This window comes from Hyperolius riggenbachi, chromosome 7 (genome assembly GCF_040937935.1).
Source record: "Hyperolius riggenbachi isolate aHypRig1 chromosome 7, aHypRig1.pri, whole genome shotgun sequence".
Lineage (NCBI taxonomy): Eukaryota > Metazoa > Chordata > Amphibia > Anura > Hyperoliidae > Hyperolius > Hyperolius riggenbachi.
In genome coordinates, this window is record NC_090652.1 from 278,395,724 (window position 1) to 278,409,281 (window position 13,558).

A 13,558-nucleotide genomic window follows, 5' to 3' on the forward strand; every position below is an offset into this window, starting at 1 on the left:
CTGTGAGGACCAGAAGAATGGCTGCCAGTGTCTGGATCCCAGGGGGAGGTGTTAGAACACAGACATGCCACGCTGTCTCTCCATACCATCTGGTGGCTACTCCGAGTCAGGCTCGGGATTACTGCTCCTGGCTTTTTTTTTTTTTACCCCCAACCAGAGCCTGACTCGGGGTTACTGCCAAGGAGGTTAAAACCATGGTCACCCAGAAGCATAAAGGAATACTGAAGTCAAAATTAACTGATGAGATAAACATGTGTACAGTGCCAAGCATACAAGTAACTAGGCAGTGTTCCTGCTTTTGAGAGCAGGAGCTAGATGAAAAGCGTCAATAGCTCATAGATTTTAGCTCTGGCATACTTCTAAGACTGTGTCATTGAGCTGATGCAATGAAACATTAAAAACTCAGATTTACACATAAAATAAATTGAGATATAGGAGGTACAATACAATTATCTAATCACTTCGTCTTGTAATTCCTTTAAAGCGTATGTAGGCAGTTTTCTTTTGTTTTATGGAACATTATTTTTATTCTCCTTAAGTTGTGTGGAAAGAAAATACATTTTGCAAAAAGAATACCAGCTGAACAAATTGTCCTTGATGTCCTCAGTAGGGATGATCAATGATATGCAAATATTTCTGAGTTTATGCAAATTTATGTGAAAATGGACCAATCTAGCCCCACCCATGTTTAAATTGCTTGGTCCATTTTCAAACTGCATAAAGTTGCATCAACTCTGAAGTATTTGCATATCTTTGATCTGTAGTCCTCGGTATTCGGGATGATCAATGAGATGCAAATATTTCTGAGCTTATACTCTCTACTGCAGCCAGACTCCTGCCCGTGCTACATACACATGATTTTGGCACCGGCTAATGCCGGTGGCTGAATTCAGGTTTTTGTCACAGAGCGCCGATATATACTGTACATACACTTTTCTGGTGGCACCCAAATCATCGCTGCAGTGTTGCGCCAAAATGAGCTGATTCACCCTGCTGAGCCTTCCTAAGCTGCGTGGTATTCTGTGAGGGGAAGTGTGTCTAGCCTGCCTCTTATCATCCTCAATCAGAAGGCAGGGTGCGGACAAGCTGCCACTCTGCTCCTCCCCTGGGGGTCAGAATGTGGGGTTTGGATGGCACAGCTCTGAGTCTGCAAATAGTCACACTGTCATTAGGGAAGCCCCCTTTTTTTTTTTCTTTTTTCTTTTTTTCTTTTTTTTTTTCTTAGTAAAGAGAACCCAAGGTGGTTTCTAAGAATGATATCCGAACACAGAGGCTGGGTTCTGCTTATATTGCCCAGCCTCTGTTGGTATCTCAATCCCCCCTAAGTTCCCCCTGCGTGCTGCTATGACTCCATAAATCGCAGCGTGTCGGGCGGTTTACACCTATGTAGTGTCAGTCTCGCTGCTCCCCCGCCTCCTGCATAGCTCCAGGCCACGCCCGCGTCCCCTCCAATCAGCGGGGAGGGAAGGGATGCGGGCGTAGACCGGAGCTATGCAGGAGGCGCGGGAGCGGCGAAACTGACACTACATAGGTAAACACTGCCCGCTGCGTGTCGACAGCTCTGCTGTGATTTATGGGGGCATAGCAGAGTGCAGGGGGAATTTAGGGGGGATTAAGATAGCAACAGAGGCTGGGCAATACAGGCAGACCCAGCCTCTGTGCTGATATCATTCTTAGAAACCACCTCGGGTTCTCTGACGTTTTTACATTTCTATAAAAAAAAAAGTGTGTATACAGTATATGTATACACACATATATGTGCCCATAATTTTTTCATACCCCTGGCAAATTTTGATTTAGTTACTTTTATTCAACCAGCATGTCTTTTTTTGATGGGAAATGACTTCGGTGTCTCCCAAAAGAAAAGACAATGCACAAGAGGCATTGTTGTAGGGAAAAAACATTTCTTAGGTTTTATTTACATTTAAGCAAAAAGTGTCCAGTCCAAAAATATTCTTACCCTTCTCAATAATCAATAGAAAAGCTTTTATCAAAAGCTTCCTATAATTGCAGACCAGCTTTTTTCATGTCTCCACAGGTATTTTTGCCCATTCATCTTCAGCAATGAGCTCCAAACCTTTCAGTTTATAGGGTCTTCTTGCCATCACTCTGATCTTTAGCACCCTCCAGATTCTCAATTGGATTCAAGTCAGGACTCTGGCTGGGCCATTCCAACACGTTCATGTTGTCTGTTAACCATTTCTTCACCACTTTTGCTGTGTGTTTTGGGTCCTTGTCATGCTGAAATGTCCACTTGGTGCCCAAGGCCCAAGTTTCTCTGCAGACTGCCTGATGATGTTGTTGAGAATCCTCATGTATTGCACTTGCAAAGGTTAAGCGAGGAAAACTGATCGCACTGGACCCATGAGACTTGCCGTCATGACATGCTAAACTTCCCTGTAGGGAGCTTGCCTTTATACGTGGATTTGCATATGGTCACTGATGGTCCTAGTGATACATATATATTACGCAAGATCGCCACCTGAATATGTTGGTTTACATCTGGTGAGCCTTTCTGCTTTGACGTGGTGGGCACTATGTATGGGCACTGCTTGTCACCTGCACGGTTGAGTTGAAGTATGCTTATGTACCTGTCGTAACAGTATTACACTATGCTAGATTGTTCTTTGTAGGAGGTGGAAGCGGGCAGTGGAGTGCATCGTACCAGATGAGCTTTTACTAAGGTCAAGCGAGCTTTTTTTTGTGACTTATGCTGGGAATACACAATGAGGTTTTTTTCAGCAGATTTACTGTCCGATCGTTTATTTTCTGATCTGAAAACAGATCGGACATGTCGGAAATTATCCTATCGAACCATCTACAGTGGTGTGAAAAACTATTTGCCCCTTCCTGATTTCTTATTCTTTTGCATGTTACACTTAAATGTTTCTGCTCATCAAAAACCGTTAACTATTAGTCAAAGATAACATAATTGAACACAAAATGCAGTTTTAAATGATGGTTTTTATTATTTAGTGAGAAAAAAACCTCAAAACCTACATGGCCCTGTGTGAAAAAAAAATTGCCCCCTGAACCTAATAACTGGTTGGGCCACCCTTAGCAGCAATAACTGCAATCAAGCGTTTGCGATTACTTGCAACGAGTCTTTTACAGCGCTCTGGAGGAATTTTGGCCCACTCATCTTTGCAGAATTGTTGTAATTCAGCTTTATTTGAGGGTTTTCTAGCATGAACCGCCTTTTTAAGGTCATGCCACAACATCTCAATAGGATTCAGGTCAGGACTTTGATTAGGCCACTCCAAAGTCTTTATTTTGTTTTTTCTTCAGCCATTCAGAGGTGGATTTGCTGGTGTGTTATGGGTCATTGTCCTGCTGCAGCACCCAAGATCGCTTCAGCTTGAGTTGACAAACAGATGGCTGGACATTCTGCTTCAGAATTTTTTGGTAAACAGTAGAATTCATGGTTCCATCTATCACAGCAAGCCTTCCAGGTCCTGAAGCAGCAAAACAACCCCAGACCATCACACTACCACCACCATATTTTACTGTTGGTATGATGTTCTTTTGCTGAAATGCTGTGTTACTTCTACGCCAGATTTAATGGGACACGCACCTTCCAAAAAGTTCAACTTTTGTCTCGTCGGTCCACAAGGTATTTTCCAAAAAGTCTTGGCAATCATTGAGATGTTTTTTTAGCAAAATTGAGATGAGTCTTAATGTTCTTTTTGCTTAAAAGTGGTTTGCGCCTTGGATATCTGCCATGCAGACCGTTTTTGCCCAGTCTCTTTCTGATAGTGGAGTCGTGAACACTGACCTTAATTGAGGCAAGTGAGGCCTGCAGCTCTTTAGATGTTGTCCTGGGGTCTTTTGCGGCCTCTTGGATGAGTTTTCTCCGCACTCTTGGGGTAATTTTGGTCGGCTGGCCACTCCTGGGAAGGTTCTTCACTGTTCCATGTTTTTGCCATTTGTGGATAATGGCTCTCACTGTGGTTCGCTGGAGTCCCAAAGCTTTAGAAATGGCTTTATAACCTTTACCAGACTGATAAATCTCAATTACAGTACTTTTGTTCTCATTTGTTCCTGAATTTCTTTGGATCTTGGCATGATGTCTAGCTTTTGAGGTGCTTTTGGTCTACTTCTCTGTGTCAGATATCTCCTATTTAAGTGATTTCTTGATTGAAACAGGTGTGGCAGTAATCAGGCCTGGGGGCTGGCTACAGAAATTGAACTCAGGTGTGATAAACCACAGTTAAGTTATTTTTTAACAAGGGGGGCAATCACTTTTTCACACAGGGCCATGTAGGTTTGGAGTTTTTTTTTCTCACTAAATAATAAAAAACATCATTTAAAACTGCATTTTGTGTTCAATTATGTTATCTTTGACTAATAGTTAATGGTTTTTGATGAGCAGAAACATTTAAGTGTGACAAACGTGCAAAAGAATAAGAAATCAGGAAGGGGCAAATAGTTTTTCACACCACTGTATCTGCTAAATAATCTCATGGTATATTCCCAGCATTATCTGGAGGCGTGGTGTCCTCCTTGGTCTGCATCCGTGGAACCCACCAGTCTGCAGTGTCCGTTGGATTTTCTGCCTTGAGACATTGCCACCAGCAGAGCCCACATTCACCAGGATGGCCTTGGTGGTGATCCCTTGATTCTTTTTCACCTCTCTCACTATCCTCCTGGCCAGCACAGGTGTCACTTTTTGGCTTCCGACCATGTCCTCCACAATGCGGAACAGCTTGTCTTTTTTTAATAAATACTTTGGTTTGTAGCCACTGGAATTTGAAAACCTTTAGAACTTGGGATTTTCCCGCAGGATGTAACAGTTTGTGAAGGTTATGAATAATTTTGGACTGGACACTTTTTTTTTTTTTTTTTCAAATGTAAATAAAAGCTGAGAAATGTTTTTTCCCCGCAATAATACCTCTTGTACGTTGTCTTCTTATCTTTTGGGAGACACCTATGTCATTTTCCATCAAAAAAATTACTTGTTGGTTTAAAAATAACTAAGTCAAAATTTTGCCAGGGGTATGGTGGAGAGAAGCTTTAATAAAAGTGAATTTACACTTAAAAAAATGTTTGTGTATAGTTCTGCCCATCTATCTGGAAGGCATTCTGTGGCTTTGTATTCTTGTTGCATGAAATAGCTGGTTATTCATTGGATCTAGCATACATCTCGCGCTGTAGCTCCAAATACCATCTATTCATATAGTTCACTGAGATAAGAAGGCAGCAGCAAGCTGGCGTCACTCAGGGCCTGTGAGCTGTGAAGGGGCCATTATCTTCCCTCCGCCTCTATAGTCTGGAAGAAAAAAGCAGTTTTATAAAACGAGGTCAGAGGTCATTCTCCCGAGAGAGTGCGTTCTTTCTTGTCTGCCATCTTGATTTCCAGCTCCTTTTATTGATTTTTTTTCTTTCATAATTGAGGTGTCATTCAACAGAAGATGCCCCAGCCTCAAAGCTCAGAACTACAGACTCGTAACTTGAGATGGGCTGACCCTCGGCAGGTGAGGTCTAACAGTACAGCAACAACAATAATAAGAAAACATTAGTAAAGCGCTTTTCTCCTGTAGGACTCAAAGTGAATAAACTTGTCTCGGCTCAATATATAGTTGCAGTTTGTGATGTGTTATGGTAGAAAAAAAATGTGAGATGCCAATGCCAGACTAAACAGGTGGCTTTTCAGTTTTGGTTTTAACCTCCCTGGCGGTATATTAAAAACCGCCAGGGGGCAGCGCTGCCGTTTTTTTGCTTTTAATCATGTAGCGAGCCTAGGGCTCGCTACATGATAGCTGCTGCTCAGCAGCATCCTCCCAGCCCCTCCGATCGCCTCCGGCGATAGACGATCAGGCAATCCCGTTCCACGAACGGGATTTCCTGGAGGGCTTCCCCCGTCGCCATGGCGACGGGGCGGGATGACGTCACCGACGTCATGGCCGTCGTGACGTCTAAGGAGTCCCGATCCACCCCTTAGCGCTGCCTGGCGCTGATAGGCCAGGCAGCGCAGGGGTCTGGGGGGGGCTCTATGGCGGCGCGGATAGCGGCGATCGAGCGCGGGGCGGCGGCGATCGGTGTGCTGGCGCAGCTAGCAAAGTGCTAGCTGCGTCCAGCAAAAAAAAAAATTACGCAAATCGGCCCAGCAGGGCCTGAGAAAACCTCCTGCGCGGCTTACCCCGAACGTTACCGCCAGGAAGGTTAAGGACCCCTGAAGTGAGAGGTATATGGAGGTTGCCATATTTATTTCCTTTTAAACAATACCAGTTGCCTGGCAGCCCTGCTGGTCTATTTGGCTGTAGTAGTGTCTGAATAACACCAGAAACAAGCATGCAGCTAATTTTGTCACACAATGTCAGAAACACCTGATCTGCATATGCCTGTTTAGGGTCTATGGCTTAAACAACAAATGTAGTGAGAAGCATATGGAGGCTGCCATATTTGCTTCCTTTTAAGCAATGTCAGTTTCCTGGCAGCCCTGCTGGTAAATTTAGCTGCAGTAGTGTTTGAATCACACCAGAAACAAGCATGCAGCTAATCTTTTCAGATCTAACAATAATGTCAGAAACACCTGTGATATGCTGCATGCTTGTTCAGGGTCTATAGCTAAAAGTGTTAGAGGCAGAGGATCAGCAGGACAACAACCAGGCAACCTGTACTGCTTATAAGGGAATAAATATGGCAGCCCCTTCCCTCTCGCTACAGTTGTCCTTTCAAGTATTACAGGGACAGGTTCAGCAGGACGGCTAGGCAACTGGTGTTGCTTAAAAGTAAATATGGCAGCCTCTCTATCCATCTCAGTTTAGTTGTCCTTTAAATGCCTTCAGGGTTGGAGCTGTCTCAGTTGGGTGTGGAAAGGAGTTTCAAAGGTTAGGGGCAGCATGGCAGAAGGCTCTAGCTCCAATGGTTTTGAGTTGGACTCTGGGAGTGGTCAAGTTATTACAGCTTGTTGATCTGAGGTTGTGAAAGTTGTGATGCAGTTGCAACAAATCCTTTTGCAGTTTTAGTTTTACACTAGTCAGAACTTTATTTTATGCTAATTGTTTTAGTGCTGGGTTTATTATATTACACTAGTGACCTCAGCCCATTTAAAAACGGCCTAGGTCTGTCAGAGCTCATCTGGCGCGCACACTCTAAAGACCCAGGAGAAGACTGAAGCTGCGGCGAAGGAAACAAATGACTCTCAGGGACTGGAAGACGCCCCACGTAAGTAAACTGCATTTCTTTAGTCGCCTCGGAAATCCTTTAACCTCTTAAGGACTGACGCGGCGACAGCCCAAAGATCGCATAACGCTGAACGGGGTGCAGTCCACGGGGGGCGTGTTTTGCAGGAGATCGCGCGCACATCTCCACTTGGATGATGTAGCTCCGCCATCAGTCTCCCAGCGGCGATCGCTGTCAAATAACAGTGTACAGCAGTGCGATCTACAGCAGCGCTGGACTGGGGACAGCCGAATCCTGGGGGACTTGGGAGCGATCCACTGTGATAGCTGATTGCTGTAATTGGCTGATGGGGAGAGGGAGGGAGGGCTGTGAAAAAAAAAATAAAAGAAAAAAAATTACTAAAAAACATTTGGGGGAGCGATTAGACCCCACCAACTGAGAAAAGGGGGGGAATCACTTGAGTGCTGAGTTGTGTGGCCCTGCAGTGCGGCCTTAAAGCTGCAGTGGCCTAAGTTGTGAAAAATTGCCTGGTCTTTAGGGGGGTTAGAGGCGTATGAGATAACTGGCCGCTGGGAGTCTTTGGCGCAGGATACAGCCGGTATATGGCTGATCCTGCTGCTGCACAAGTCCCGGCCACGTTAAACACTATTCCCCCTCTAGGTCCATGTGGATAGTGGGAAATGATGTAATTCGGCTTCCAGCTGTGGTTGGCAGACAAAATACAGTGTTTTAAATGTAACTTCAGCTCAGTCTTCTGAGGGCGCCGAAGTTACACTCTGTGCACCACTGTAGCCGTAATTCCTATTACGGTCTATGGTGGCGCCGGCTGTGCCCAAACCTCCTGCTCTGCTATTACAGCGCTCCGGTTTAAGCCTGGGGTGCTTAAGTGGTTAAATTTAAAAGCTCTAAGTTCAGGATGGAATTAAGAAAGCCAATGTGCTGAAGCCCTAAGTCACAGTAAACATACATACTGTACCATAACCCAACCACAATTCATAATACAGAGGATTGAAAGGTGTGATACCCGGTAATTACTATTCTTTCACTTAATCTTATTGGAATCCAATCTACCTGTGAAGTGGGTGGCAGGCAGATTACCAGTAATAAATACATTCCAACTGATATGTTATTTTAGCCCTTCTCTGGAGCTCTTATTGGATTTAAAGTTCCCAACAAAACTGCAATTATGGAAAGCTGACGGCTGCAGGAAATTCAAGCCTCTGGTAAAAGGCTGGAGGGGGCGAGAGGAAACAGGAACCTCTTTCAGAATGGTCTCCCATGACAACCGGGGCAGAACAGCTCTGAGTTTCATGGGATATCCTTATTTGCAGATCAGACTGACGGCGAGATGTAATCAGATTTTCCGCTCACGTTATCGATCTTCTCTTTTTTATGCGAAGAAGGGAGCTCACAATGGTGGTTTTTGCCTCTCTGGGGGTCCGTTCATGCTGCTAGCTAGACTGAGCCTACCTGGGTGGTTCACAGGGTGCTATATAGCTCTGATGACTGCCTGGGTGCTTCTGTAATCATGTAATGCAGAGGGCTGGACTGACAAAGCAGTATTATAATCCTCAAGCTTGTAGCCAGGGATGTAACGAGAGGGGAGCAGCTCCTGCCCTGCGATCATAAGAGGGGTCTAGAGCTGTAAGTGGGCCCCAAGTACTAACCTTTACTTCCCTCCGATACAGGGGGCTGGACTTCGGATCAGGTGTTTTTGTGGAGTGAAGATCATGATGACCACACTTGTTTTATGATCCTGGTGAAGTGGGTCCTAGGCTGTGAGGTTCAAAGGAATTAATTAATTTTAGCAATAAATGCAAATGTATTCACTTACCATAGCCTAAAACCACACAACATTTCCCTCTGGGCCTTTGTCAAGTATTTAAAGAGGAAGTGTTGCTAAAATCTTAAAATTTAAAACGCATACAAAAAAGAAGTACGGTACATTTCTCCCTGAGTAAAATGAGCCATAAATTACTTTTCTCCTATGTTGCTGTCACTTACAGTAGGTAGTAGAAATCTGACATTACTGACAGGTTTTGGGCTAGTCCATCTCTCCATGGGGGATTCTCAGCATGGCCTTTATTCTTTATTAAGACATTCCCTGAAAAAGATTTACATAAAGATGCTTGCCAACTTCCCTGCTCGCTGCATCCTATTTTGGCAGTTGGACAGAGCAACTGCCATTCACTAAGTGCTTTTAAAAATAAAGAAAACCCTGAGGACCCCCCTATGAGAAGATGGGCTAGTCCAAAACCTGTCAATAATGTCAGATTTCTACTACTTACTGTAAGTGACAGCAACATAGGAGAAAAGTCATTTATGTCCCTTTTTACTCTGGAAGAAATGTACTTCTTATTTGTATGTGTTTTAAATTTTAAGACTTTCGGCACAGTTTGTCTTTAAGCACTTGACAAAGGTCCACAGGCCGAAACGTTGTGTATTTTTATTCTATGGTACGTGAATAAATTTGCATTTATTACTATATTCCAGGTGGAGACTTAAGGTGCCCATACATCTAGCGATTTTGCAGTAACGATCGATCATTCGATTCGATCATTTTATCGAATCAAGGGGGAATCGAGTGTGTTCAAGAATTCCCAATCAATGAAAAGTGGCTGATATCGTGTTGAATTGACCAGATTACTCGATTGCGCAGATTGCAAGATATCGGTCGACCGCTCAAGAATCTGCTACTGTTCACATATCATTCGGTCAACTTTTGCATTCAGAGCATGAAGATACAACATTTGTCAGATTGATTAGTGAAGGTGAATTGCATAGGATATCATTTGTAGTGTGTGGGTCACTAGTTGATCGACTTTCGATCAACTACACGGTAGTCCTTTCCCCAATAAAGTTGATCGCTTTGTTGATTGAATCAGACTCACTAGATGTAGGGCTACCTTTAGGCCTCAATCACACCTAAAAACGAAAATTCAAGCATGTTGCATTTTTCCGCGCTGTTTTTTTTTTCCACTGCGCACTGTTTTTTGAAAAAGCGCTTTCCTAAGCGTTTTTTAAATGTACTCCCTGATGGAAGGCAGGAAGTAAACTCTTTGTCCTGGAAAAGAATACAATGTTTTTGTTCTAAATAAAAAAAAAAGTGAACGCAATCGCAGCATTGCACGTTTTGGATAGCGTTTAGCGCTCTTCCTATACCTGCCATTGGATGAAAATTGCCCACAAAAATGACACAGGCATCGCTTTCCTTAATGCACAGCGCACAAACCGCGCTGATATGAACCTTCTCATAGAGAATCCTTGCACAAGCGTTTTGGGGTTGATTTTAAAAATCGCCTTCGCTTGAAAAAAGCCCAAAACGCCCCTAGTGTGAATGAACCCTTAGAGCTTGTTCACAATAGAGGCGCTTCGTTTCCGATCCGCTCAGTAAAGCGGTGTGTGGACCATTTTTGAGGCGCTTTTTCTTCAATGGAAGGTATAGGAAAAATGCAAAACGCTCTCAAAATCGATTTGTACATTGCGGGAGCGGGAGCGTTTTTAAGAAGAAATACATTCTATTTTGTTATTTTCCGGGTCAAAGAGTTCACTTCCTGCTTTGCTTCAGGGAGTGAATTTAAAAAAACGCTCGGGAAAAGCGCTTTTCACAATAACGGAACGCCCACCCAAGCGCCAGGAATTGGAAAAAAAATTGTGTCTAAAAAAGCTCAATGGGAACGCTAACGCGATCGGAACACAATGTGAACGAGGCCTCAAGCCTTGTACACACGAGGCACAAATGTCTCGCAAGACGCACAAAAAAAGCAGCGACAGTTTGTCGCCAGGTCCCTCTGTGCAGCAGCCCTACACACGGCGCACAGAGGGACAGAGATGCGGCGGAAGCTGTCGCCGAAGGTTCCTCCCCCCCCCCCCCCCCCCCGCCGGAAGCTCCGTACATTGTGTATGGGTTGCTGTCACTAGTCCGCATACACACGCAGTACGCGTGGCGAACTAACAACAGTTGCGGTGACAGCTGTTGCTGGCGATTGGCCACGTCAATCTCCTGGCGACAGCTCTGAGTGGCGACGGTACGTGGCGTGCGCCTCATGCACACGGGGGACCTGTCGCCGCAACATGCGCATGCCATGTGTTTGTGGCGACAGTTGTGCCCCGTGTGTATGAGCCTTTAGTCATTTATTCCTTTGGAACTCTGCTGCTGTGCTCCTTATTTGAGCAGTGGGACCACTCTTCCTTTTGCCCAGGCTGGTGAAGTCAACAAGAAGAGGCAAAGGTAATGTGAACAATGGCAGGGGGGGGGGGGGGGGCATTAATTATAGTAACACCTCTGCTTGTAGCAACCAGAAATCACCATGCAGGAAGCTACCGCAGCTTTCCCTAGCATAAGAATTTCAGCGATGTGCAGAGAATTGGGGGCAGCAACCCCGCTTCTATTTGCCGAACTATACTTGTCCCAGTGTTAAGGAACCAAGGAACTTTTCCCAACTATGTGGCCACAAGTTGAGGTAAGAATTATATAGGTGACTGCTTGTGTGCTATCTGTCCACCACCCTCCACCAAACGCATAAATAGTGTTTTATGGCTGTAATTCCTTATCAGTGAGGGTTGTGCTATAGTCCAACCCAGTCCAAACGTGGACAGAAACTGTCAGGCTGAGAAAAGAAAAAAGGAACACAGCCTAGGTATTTGTGTGTTTGGCACTGTACATACACATCTATCGAATCCCGTCACACGTCACCTTGGATGTCCTTTAAGTCCATTGTACATCCTTGTCTAGCTTGAAATTCTTCACCTGTGTTCTTGCTTGTCTGCACACTCCCACGCACAACTGGAACATGGCAGTTTTCAGCCAAGACACCTCCACAAAAATTACGTAGCAATTGTGTTTTGGGTTAAGTATAGGTGGTATCAGTGGCCTGTGGCACCCTGGCCTGGTGGTGGGAGCTGCACAGGCAGCAGGAGCAGGGCAATGCAGCAGCAGCAGGTGTACTGTGTGCCAGGAGCATGCCGGACGTGGCACATGGCAAGTGACACGTGACAAGTGCCGAGTGACAGTCAGACAGCAGAGGAGAAGACACTAGTGCACACTAGCTGTCACACTGCCACTGTTGACAGCACAGCACTTCTGTAGAAAGCTAACACAGTAGTACTACTACTCTAATAACTACTAGCACACTGACTGCAGTACTACAGTACTAACTACACAATAACACAGTAATCCTATTCCCTAATCCCTAACTGATACCTAAGGCTAATAGCGGGCCAGCAGGCAGCAGCTGGCCTGGTCTGTGCACAGCACACAGACAGACACATAGCAGCTGCCTGCAGCACACACTCTGTCACACAAACAACATCAAGCTAATTAATGATTTAATAATAGTGTAGTGATAGTGAAGGGGTTAATCACTGAACAGCTTATCACTGTCTACAGCCCTTGGCCCAGCAGCATTGGGGCACACACTCTGACTGACACACTATGACGTCAATCAAGCTAATTAATGATTTAACAATAGTGTAGTTATAGTAGTGAAGGGGTTAATCACTGAACAGCTTTAGGTTTATAACTGAGTACAGCCCCCTTGCTAGGCCACCAGCACTGGAGCATGTCTCTCAGTGAGCATTCAGCAAGCTAAAACGATATGTATCATCATGGCAGCCCTCCTTATACAGGGGGGCTGGCCAGTGTTCCTTTCTGTGATTGGGTGCCAGGGTTTAGGCTGGGAGACCTCTGATTGGCTCAATGAGGTCAGGTGGGGCTGGCCAGGGTTCCCCTCTGTGATTGGTTCTAGGGCTTCTGCTGGGAGCCCTCTGATTGGTTCCAGGACGTCAGCTCCTTAGTTACAGTATTTCGGATCCAGATATCCGTGGATATCTGGGTTATGCGGCCAAATATCTGCAGATAGCTAGCCGGATTTCTAGAGAAATCCGGAATCTTGAATCCGACCCGGATTGCGTAAAAAAGTTCGGATATCCGAGTTACCCGGATATCTGGAATCCTGATGAGCAGCCCTGATGCTGAGCCTTTTGTAATGCTGCCCCTAACCTTTCAAACTCCTTGCCATTACTAATCAGGGCAGTTCCAACCCTGGAAATACCTAGACTGAAAAGCCACCTGTTCAGTCTGGCATTTATGAACACTTGACTATTTCCTCTGTAACACAGTCCACCCTGCAACCCTTTATTGATCTGAGACATATCTGTGCGCTTTGATTCTTATGGGAGAAAAGCACTTTACAAATATTATTGTATTGTAAATGTAATATTGTATTTCCTGCCATAGGTGAAAATCTATATTGACATTATTTTACTTACAAATATTGAATTTAAAAAAAACTGACCAAGATAGCTTTCACTCTGTGGCTCAGCAACAGGGGATGCAGAGGTTGTGACCAGATTGGGGCCTTTGGACCAGAGGCGCCCCATCCTCCATCTTATTAGAATTGTATTAGTACTATGCTGGGAATGAACTCCTCTA

The 13,558-nt window shown here is 44.8% G+C and overlaps 1 long non-coding RNA gene across 1 annotated transcript; it reads right to left on the reverse strand.

Moving 5' to 3' along the window:
* Positions 1 to 5,067: 5,067 nt before the first annotated feature.
* LOC137525856 (uncharacterized) lies at positions 5,068 to 9,265 on the reverse strand. Its single transcript, XR_011023036.1, has 3 exons — positions 9,130 to 9,265; positions 8,793 to 8,901; positions 5,068 to 5,269 (listed from the first exon to the last, which is right to left on the reverse strand). It is a non-coding gene; the product is annotated as an uncharacterized lncRNA (long non-coding RNA).
* Positions 9,266 to 13,558: the final 4,293 nt, after the last annotated feature.